Consider the following 10255-nt stretch of genomic DNA (forward strand, 5'->3'; position numbering starts at 1 on the left):
GGGGTGAAAAACTAGAGAAGTGACTCTAAGAAAGGCAGGATGAAATCAATATATCTGAACCTGGAAGAGTTACAAAGATGGAGTCTCAGATGCCAAAATGCAGCAGGTAGAAGTGATGCTGAACAGTGTCTATCTGGTCTACCATCCACTCAGTATCAGATGCTACCTACAAATTCCCCTCCTCATTTTGTCCAATCTGCTTCCTGCAGTGATAAATCTCTTACTTTTGAACCCCATGTCCTGCCTTTCCTTGGGATCCCTAGTAAAGGAATCTGCCTAGGAGAAGTCTGTTGAAATCTTCCTAAATCCATTTTATTTCTCCCTAACAAGGCATCAGTCCCTTGGCAAAGATTAGCTAAGGTGTAAACTCACGAAGCAGAGATATTCTCTTTACCCCTTTAGCACTCTATTGAGGATGACTGTGTAAGGGAGCCTGGCCAATGCAACCCATCCTCAGAGCACACACAACTGCTCTTCCTGCTATGCTCTGTCTGCTGACAGCCTGTGGAAGAGCCTAGGAGCCCGTTTCAGAAAGGTGTAAAGATAGAAAATGGAAGTACCTCCTTCCTAATTTGGGAGGTATTCTGAAAGGTTCTGGTCTCTTTATCACTTAAAAAAAAGGGAGCCTTTATAATGAGCTGCTGAACTGGAACTGAGAATGTCTTCAAAGGGCATGAACCAACCAGGACATTTTCTCTTTCCTTTTCCTAGCTATTGCAGTATGAATGAAGAGCTGATGTGGGCTTCTAGGGGACAAAGGTCAAAAGTCTTTTTTTCATCCAGACCTCAGATAAAATAACTGTTCATGCTCCTGCTGTTGATGAGGGAGAGAAACAGAAGCAGCCTACTGCCAGCTGCCCATCTCCTAACTCATGCTAATATGGGCCTCCCAAAATAATGAATACCAGAACTCTGGAAACTGGAGTCTAGAGGGAATTTACTAAAGGCTAAGAACAAGAGAAGCAGCAAAGATCCCAAAGAGTAACCTGATAGACTCAGCCCAGTGATAGTTGAGATTCAAGTCATCCAGAGACTATGACGCATTTGAAAGTGAACTTTGTGGGACAAATTCTTTGTGGTAATTGCTTTAAGTGTGATTCTTGCTCTTCCTAGGGATTTTTGAGATAGAGGGGAAGAATATGACACCACTCTTCCCTCCAGTTCATGGGGAAATGCTTTAAAACTTCTGTTCTTGCTATATCTTCTCAGTAAATATCACTTTGTTAAAAAGTAATTTATTTGATTAATTAAATTAGGACATGAATTAATGGCAGTAAATATTAAAGAAAAGACTCCAGAAATACTAGGGAGCTCAAATCTAAAGCATTAGAGAAAGATATCCTGAACAAGTCCCTAAATCAGTGATGGCGAACCTTTTAAATACTTTAGAGACCAAGTGTCCAAATTGCCACCCTCACACTGCATGTGATCCCCTGTCTTACCCCATACAGGGCAGGGAAGAAGCATTCCCATTGGGCTGCTGGGCAGAGGGGTGGGCCATATGAGAAATGTCCTCAGGTACACACGGAGAGAGGGAAGAAAGCAGCACCCTCCAGCATGTTCCAGCACACTCCAGGCACACATGCCATAAGTTCACCAACACAGCCTTAGATGTATTCCTAGAACCCTGAAGGAGAGATGTACCCTTCCAGAGTCTAGCTTGTTTACAAAAGTAGGAATTAGAATAAAGGCACCCCAGATCCTATAAAAGGCTGTTATTTTGGCCAAAAAAATATTATGGCCATATCCTTAGACTTTGCCTTTTTAAGAGAGATGGACAGAAGGGAAATGAAAGGGATAGGAATTACATTCAAACTGTATTCCTAGAATGGAAATCTAGGCACTTACTAAGCTATGCTAAGGAACCTTAAAGCCCACAGTGGGCAGAACTTAAGATGGTCACTTACAACACTTTTTCTCCAGGTGGAACCACCACTTCAAATATCTTCCTTTCAACCATATAGGAAGATTTCCTAATATTAACTCTGATTTAACTCAGTCATACCTGGCTTATCTAAAGAACCAGTTTGCCTTTCAAAAAATAAAATTTCCAAATACCACCACCAACAGCCATCTAAGCATAATATTTTATATTCTACCTCAACAATACCAAACCCGGAGTTTCTCTCTGTGTCTAGCTTTTTTTTTTTAATTTTAAACCCTTAACTTCTGTGTATTGACTTATAGGTGGAAGATTGGTAAGGGTAGGCAATGGGGGTCAAGTGACTTGCCCAGGGTCACACACCTGGTGTGTCTAGCTTTTATGAATGTGTTATCCTTTGTAAAAATGAAAATGATGCTACTGAAAGTACAACAATGATATGTTGTGCTATTTTTAAAACAATATTGATGGACTTGTTATTCGACATTCACTTCCCTGTTTCCCAGAGTAAGTAAATTAAAAATCAACCATAGTGGGAACAATATGCTATGCTTTCACCACTACCCTTTCTCCATCATGTGGGTTAAAAATGTACTGAAACTCCCAGCTGTGTGATCCTGGGCAAGACACCACCAACTGCCTAGCTCTTACCTCTTTTCAGTATTAGATAATTAGTATGGGTTTTAAGACAGAAGGTAAGAGTTTTTAAAAAATGTATTGAAACCATCTTCCGGTCTTGAATGGCTCAGGGATCTAAAGTCTCACTCTATTGACATCATTCCCTAATCCTCACAGGGCAACGCAGGAAGGTTAGATGAATTCTGCTTCTTTGGTAGTGGAGCATGATGGACAATTCAGGTATGAAAGCTTTGCTCAGCTGAATCAGCTTGAAGTTTTCTCAGTGCCATACCCTTGTCGAATATCCTGCTCCTGCTATAGCCAAGTGACTCTTTCCTTAATTATTGAATGACCTACAAGTATCTCATTTCATCCCAATGCCAAACATTCATAGCCTTGGAGTCATTATTGAATCCTCACTTTCACTCACCTGAGATAGTTACCAAATCCTCTCTCCCAAGAGTCCCTTTTCCTCCTACAGCCACCACCTGAATTCAGGTCTCATTATTTCTTGCTTGTGTAACTACAATGGCCTTCTAATTGCTCTGCATGTTTCCCCCTCCAATCCACATTCTGCACCTTTTCTGAAAGTATTTTTAACTGAAGTACAGATCAGACACTGCCACTCTCTTACTCAATAAACGTTGTTCAGGCCTTTCAGTCATGTTCAACCCTCAGTGACCCTATTTGAGGTTTTCTTGGCAAAGATACTAGAGCAGCATGGCATTTCCTCTCCCAGCTAGTTTTTTTAAACCCTATCTTTTGCTTTAGAATTATTTCTAAGACAAGAGTGGCAGGGGCTAAGCAATTCCAGTTAAGTGACTTGCCCAGGGTTTCACACCTATGAAGTGTCTGAAGCCAGATGTGAACCCATGTCCTCCTGACTCCAGCCCTGGTTCTCTCTCTAACCACTCTGCTACCCAGCTGTCTCTCTCCAGCTCGTTTTACATATGAGGAAACTGAGGTAAACAAGGTGAAGTGACTTGCCTGAGGTCACCAAGCTCCTAAGTATATGAGACCGGATTTGAACTCTGGAGAAGATTCTTTCTGATTCCAGGCTCAGCACTCTATCCACTGTACTACCTAGCTGCCCCCAATAAACTTTAAGATTATTCTATGGACTCTTGGGTCAAATATGAAATCCTCTCTGTGGATTTTATTTATTTATTTTCCTCAATAATATATTTTTTCTCAATTGCAGATTGACACAATTTTTAACATTTGTTTCTTGTCATTTTGCAGTCCAAATTCTCTTCCTCCCTCTTTCCCTGAGATGGTAAGCACTTTGATATAAGCTATACATGTGATATGAAGCAATATACATTTCCACATTCATCATATTGTGACACATCACATATATTAGAAAAAAACTCATGAAGAAGGAAACACTGTGGTACAATCAAATGTAATGGACTTCTCTACTAGCAGCAATGCAATGATACAGGACAATTCTAAGGAACTTATGAGAAAAAAATGCTATCCACATCCAGAGAAAGAACTGTGAAAGCAGAAACGCAGAAGAAAAACAACTGCTTGAACACATGGGTTGATGGGGATATGATTGGGGATATATATTCTAAACGATCACCCTAGTGCAAATATCAATAATATGGAAATATGTCTTGATCCATGCTACATGAAAAACCCAGTGGAATTGCATGTTGTCTATGGGGGGAGGGGAGTTTGGAGGGAAAGGAAAGAACACAAACCATGGGACCATGGAAAAATATTCTAAATTAATTAATTAAATATTAAAAAGAGAAAAGAAAAAACTCATGAAAGTAAACTGAAAAATAACATACTTTGGTTTGTATTCAAATTCCATCAGTTCTTTCTCTGGCATTTTTCATAGCGTTTTTCATCATGAATCCTTTGGAGTTGCCTCAGACCATTGGATTGCTGAAAATAGCTGTCATTCATAGCAGATCATCATACATTATTGCTGTTGCTATGTGCAACATTCTCCTGATTCTGCTCACTTCCTTTTTGCATCAGTCCATATAAGCCTTTCCAAGTTTCTCTGAAACTGTCCTGCTCATCATTTCTTATAACAGAATAGTATTCCTTTTTCTTTTAAACCCTTACCTTCTGTCTTAGAATCAATATTATGTATTGGTTCTAAGGCAGAAGAGCAATAAGGGGTAGGCAACTGAGGTTAAATGACTTGGCCAGGGTCACATAGGTAGGAGATGTCTGAGGCTAGATTTGAACCTAGGATCTCGTCTAGTCCTGGCTCTGCATCCACTGAGCCACCTAGCTACTCCTCCACAATAGTATTCTGTTACAATCATAGACCATAACTTTTTCAACCATTTCCCAATTGTGCATTTGAGAGCATTCCCTTCAATTCCCAGTTCTTTGACATCACAAAAGGAGTTGCTATAAATATTTTTGTACCAACAGGTCCTTTTCCTCTGTCAATGATCTTTTTGGCCCAATATGGCTTTTAAAGCCCTTCACAACCTGACTACAACCTACTCTTTGAGTCTTATTATATATTATTCCTCTAATTGAGCCTACATTCCAGTAAAACTGGCCTTCTTGCTGCTCTTCACATTTATATAAAAACACATCTATAATACCCAAATAGAAATTAATTGAAAATTAAGTTATGTCACCCATTAAATAAAACCATGTAAAAGAAAAAAAATGGATTTATACTGAAAATTTTTTGCTGATTTGAAATCAGAGACAATTACTTTGTTTGTTGTTTTTGCTTTGGGTGTAAGGAATAAGCAAATACCTTACCTTTGTAGACTGTCTCCAATTTATCATAAATATGTATATGCATACATATTTATATTTTGTTTGTACAGTTGTTTTTATATTTTCTTAACCCATTCATCTGTGAGTTCCTTAAAAACAGGGATTTTGTTTTTTGTCTTTCTTTGTATCTCTAGCACTTAGCATAGTGCCTAGAACATAGGAGCTTACTAAATGCTTGTTGACTTGAGTTCCTTGCTAGATACATATTATGTACAAGGATTATGAATGCTCTTCCTCTAGGTGATACAATGGATATTGCTGGGTCTGGAGTTCAGAAGGCGAGTTCAGTTCAAATTTGTCCTCAAATATAAGCTAACTATGGGCAAGTCACTTCACCTCTGTTTACCTCAGCTTCCTCAGCTGTAAAGTAGGGATAATAATAGTACCTACCTCACACATTTGTCTTGAGGATCAAATGAGATATTTGTTGGGGTTGGAGGGGTTAGGTGGAGATTTTTTGTTTTTGTTTTTTTCATTTTTTCCCCAGATTACATGTCAATACAATTTTCAGCAATGGTTTTCTGATATTTGGGGATCCATATTCTTTACCTCTTTTCCACCTCTCCCCAAGACAAAAGGTATTATAACTCATACATGTACTTTCATTCAATATATATGTCCATGTTTATCATGTTGTGAAAAAAGACAAATCACTCACACTAGAGAAAAATTTGTGGAGATTAAGTGAAGAATGGTATGCTTCAATCTGCCTCCAGATTCTATTAGTTCTTTCTCTGGAGGCAGATAATTTTTTTCATCATAAATCCTTCAGAATTGTCTAAGATTGTTGTATGGTTGAGAATAGCTATTTATTGTGGATCATCATATAATATTGCTGTTACTGTATACAGTTCTATTGGCTCTGCTCACTTCACTTAGCATCAGTTTATACAAATCATTATAGGTTTTTCTGAAATCCTCCTCATCATCATTTTTATAGCACAGTAATATTCCATTACTATCATATACCACAATTTGTTCAGCCATTCCCATATTCATGGACATCCCCTCAATTTCCAATTCTTTGCTACCATAAAATGAGCAGCTATAAATATTTTTGTACAAATAGGTCCTTCTTGCGCTCTCTCTCTCTCTCTCTCTCTTTCTCTCTCTCTCTCTCTCTCTCTCTCTCTCTCTCTCTCTCTCTCTCTCTCTCTGTCTCTCTCTTTTATTTCTTTGGGATACAGTCCTAGTAGTGGCGTTGCTAGATCAGAGAATAATGACAGAGACTTGTACTTCTTGATGTGATCTCAAGTCTCTTCCACCTTTAAAATTCTAATAGATATTTGCAAAATCCATCTTTTGAGAGTCTGAGTCCCAAACTCCAGTTTGTCAAGCATTTATGAACTATCTGTCCCATTTATAATAATTTTCTTATCCCTTCAGAGAGCTTTATAAATGTTGAAAAGAATTAAATTACACAATGCCCCAAAGGAAGATGGCAAAGATAAACATTACTTACCAGGCTGCCCCTACATAGAATAAAAGGTTTTGCAATTTCCTCATGAGATACACACCCTCCTAGAGAGAACAAGGAAACATTCAGGACTTGGCTTGAAGAATTAAATTTGCCCCTGAAAATGATGCCTTTGGAAACTTGCTGAAGTAAAGGTTAGGGAAAAAATGTAGAACCACAAAATTGCATTTTAAAAAAGGTTTAAAAACAATTTAAATTCTATTTTTAATGTAATAGAGAATTTACTAAAACTAAAACAAAAAATCTGCACTGACTCCTTTGTAAAGCTAATCATCCTTCATTCTATATTTCCAAAACTCAGGTTCTCATATGCTTAGTTTTCTTAAAGTGAACCCCAACAGAAAAAATTTCCCCAAAGCCTGCAATAGATGCTTTCATAGTCACTAGTGTCAGCCTTAGGAAAGAACTATAGGCAGGAAAAGGGACACTGTCCTTTCCATAAGAGAGTACTAGGTAACAAAACTAGGGAACAAGACCAACGTCTATTTTTAATCTCCACTCTGCTTCATTTTCAAAGAGGACCAATGACTTCCTAGGATGCGTAAGTTGGATTTAAGTGAGGCAGAGTTGCACAAAGTCAACAGCCTCACCTCTATTCCAGAATCATCCAAGTCCAGTGGTAAGACAAAAGTCAGGAAGACTGGCAATGGCCTGGGATGCAGTGGATGACCCTGGCATCTTTGATGCCTCACTTAGCTCTAAGTGTTCCACAGGACCTTCTTCAGTAGTCACCATTGCTATTGGAGCAAATTGTTTTTATCTGTCTATTCTGAAGTCTTCACATGTTTAGGATAGGCATCCCCCTCACTCATTGATGGGTTTGAGGTCTGTTGGTCAACTTCTCATCAAGAACCACTTCAGAGCAAGCCGAGTGTCTCTTCTTCAGCTAGAGGAAGATCCTACTAGAAAATGTCGGAACATGACAAGACAGTCAAAAACATTCTGAAAATATAGTACAGCCAGATATTCTGCAAAATGTGGTTCTTTTATCAGCCAAACTTATTCCGCAATTGTGCTCTTTTCTAAAAAGACAATGAAAGATTCTTTGTTGAAAAGCATTATAGGGGGTAATTATAGGAGGGTTTACCTGGTTTACCTGAGTGGGACCAATGCAACAATTTCTTAGAAACACAGGTGAAAGCTGGGTGAAAGATGGACACAAAATGTAAAGAAACTTCTCTGAAAAGAGTTCTGTAAGCCCTCAAATCAGAGATGCTAGTCCTCCCTGAATAGCTCTGCTACTTGCTCCCTATGTGATTTCTCTGGACAACAGTTTCCTCACCTATAAAATGAGGAAGTTGGACTAAATGATCTTTAAGAGTCTTCCCATTGCAAGTCCCTGATCAAGCAGATCTATGAATCTGTTAAAATAATACATTAATGAGCCACATTCCAATATTAGACAATCTGTTTGAAGGTTTGCAAATGTTTCTTTGTTTTTTAACTGTTGCTGCTAAAAATCTGAAACCTTTCTGATCAAAACTATTCTCCTTGATGGCCTTAATGGACAATAAAGATCCAATCCTCCCAGGGCTCATCTAGAATGACCATCTTCATTGATTCATACCCTCCTGTAATGCTCATGAGGCAATGCTTTTCAGCAAGGAATCTTCCAGTGTCATTTTAGAAAAGAGCACAATCAGGAAATAAGTTTGGCCAACAAAAGAACCACATTTTGCACGATATCTGGCTGTCCTGTTATATTTTCAGAATGTTTTTGACCATCTTGCCATGTTCTTCTGACATTTTCCATTAGACTCTTCTTCCAGCTTAAGAAGAGACACTCAGCTTACTTTGAAGTGGCTCTTGATGAGAAGGGCAAATGTTCTGTTCTACTTAAGGCCACTAGCTAAAGAGCAGTGTATATTTAAGTCATTTGCAGACATGCTATTTTAACAGCAATGACATAAGCCAAGAACGAGCCTGCCAAAAGCTGTTGCTCAAAGATCCATCTCTGGGTCAGCAATGCATTAGAAGGCAGAGTTATTATCTCAGCTCCTTTGGTTACCCTTCCCACAGGATCTAGTTAATTCCTAGCACTATTTGAAACTGACAGTGATTTAGACTGGAAAAACAAAACAAAACAAAAAAAAAGTTGAATTTCTTGCTGAATTGCAATCTTCTAGTATCTCATAGGTTCGTAGATTCAGAGCTGCAGAGCCTTTGTAGATTATCTATTGTAAATCTCTCCTTTTACAGATGAAGAAATCAAGGCTTATAGAGGTGAGTGACTCATGCAAAGTCATAAGTAGTTAGTGGAAGATATAGGATTGAAATTCAGATCTCCTGAATTTAAATCTAACATTCTTTCCACTGTATAAAAACTTTGTGTTTAGCCTATGAATAAATCTTAATAACTCATTCAATTCTAGGCCCCATTTTGGAAAGATTGCAAAAGTTCCTACAACTATCTCATTTTAAGTGCTCCCTGTTTATATAATTTAGTATCTATATTACACTTGGATGACTGTGGAAGCTATATTATTTTAAATCAACACAGCTTATTTTTTAAAATATTGGGGTTCACATTACAGCTTAACTATGTCCTTGTATAACCTGGAAAATATCTCATTAGCTATCTAGGTTTTTATTTCTTCATCTTTAAAAAGAGAAGATTGGACAAGTTGGTCCCTAAGGTGACTTCCAGGTCTAAATTCTATAATATGGAACCGAACACTGGTTTGACTGACAACCTTCAGACATAATCATTCCAATAAATGAAGCTTTATTTTAACAAAAGGAAAGAAAGGTTTGGGGAATTGTGTCAATTAGTCAGGTCTAATACCGGTTGTAAATGATAAATTATTATATATTGGTAAAGAACCCACAAATAATAATAGTTAACATCCCTGGTAACCCTCCATTACAAGAGTCAGGCAATGGAAGGCAATCAGGATCATGATGTAGACACTCAGAGAATATGCCAAGCAGAGCTGCCTTTCCCCCAGGAGGCATAGAGAACACTAAATCAATAAAAATCAATGTTATTTCCTCTTTTATTAGTTGTTCCAAGTGAGTAGGTATGGAAACACATTAAACAACAGATTCCTCCATTCTGGTTTCTATATCAGGAATTGGCAATGTTTTTTGGCAGCAAACCAAAGGTTCAGCATTCAACTTATTAAGAGTTTAATGTGCCAGCTTGGCATTCGTGGACTATACTGCCCGGGAGCTGATTACGACAACATACCAAGAAGGAAGGTGGAACATGATATTGTCCAAAGTACATGCTGGAGGTCAGTGACCCTGTTCTCAATATTGGTCAAATCCTATTACAAAGAGGATTTCTGTATGATAGAAAGATTCTAAAACCCTAATTAATGGCACAGTTCTCTCAAGTGTGTTAAATGCTGTACTGAAAATAAAAGAGGGAGGGAAGTGAGGAAAGAAGAGAATAGGGAGCTCAAAATGTTAGAAAACATTCTGATGCTTTCTAACCAAATATATAGGTAATATATACCTAACCAGAATATTTCTAACCAAATAAATGCCAAAAATTATTTTTACATGTA

Source organism: Gracilinanus agilis, chromosome 3 (genome assembly GCF_016433145.1).
Source record: "Gracilinanus agilis isolate LMUSP501 chromosome 3, AgileGrace, whole genome shotgun sequence".
Lineage (NCBI taxonomy): Eukaryota > Metazoa > Chordata > Mammalia > Didelphimorphia > Didelphidae > Gracilinanus > Gracilinanus agilis.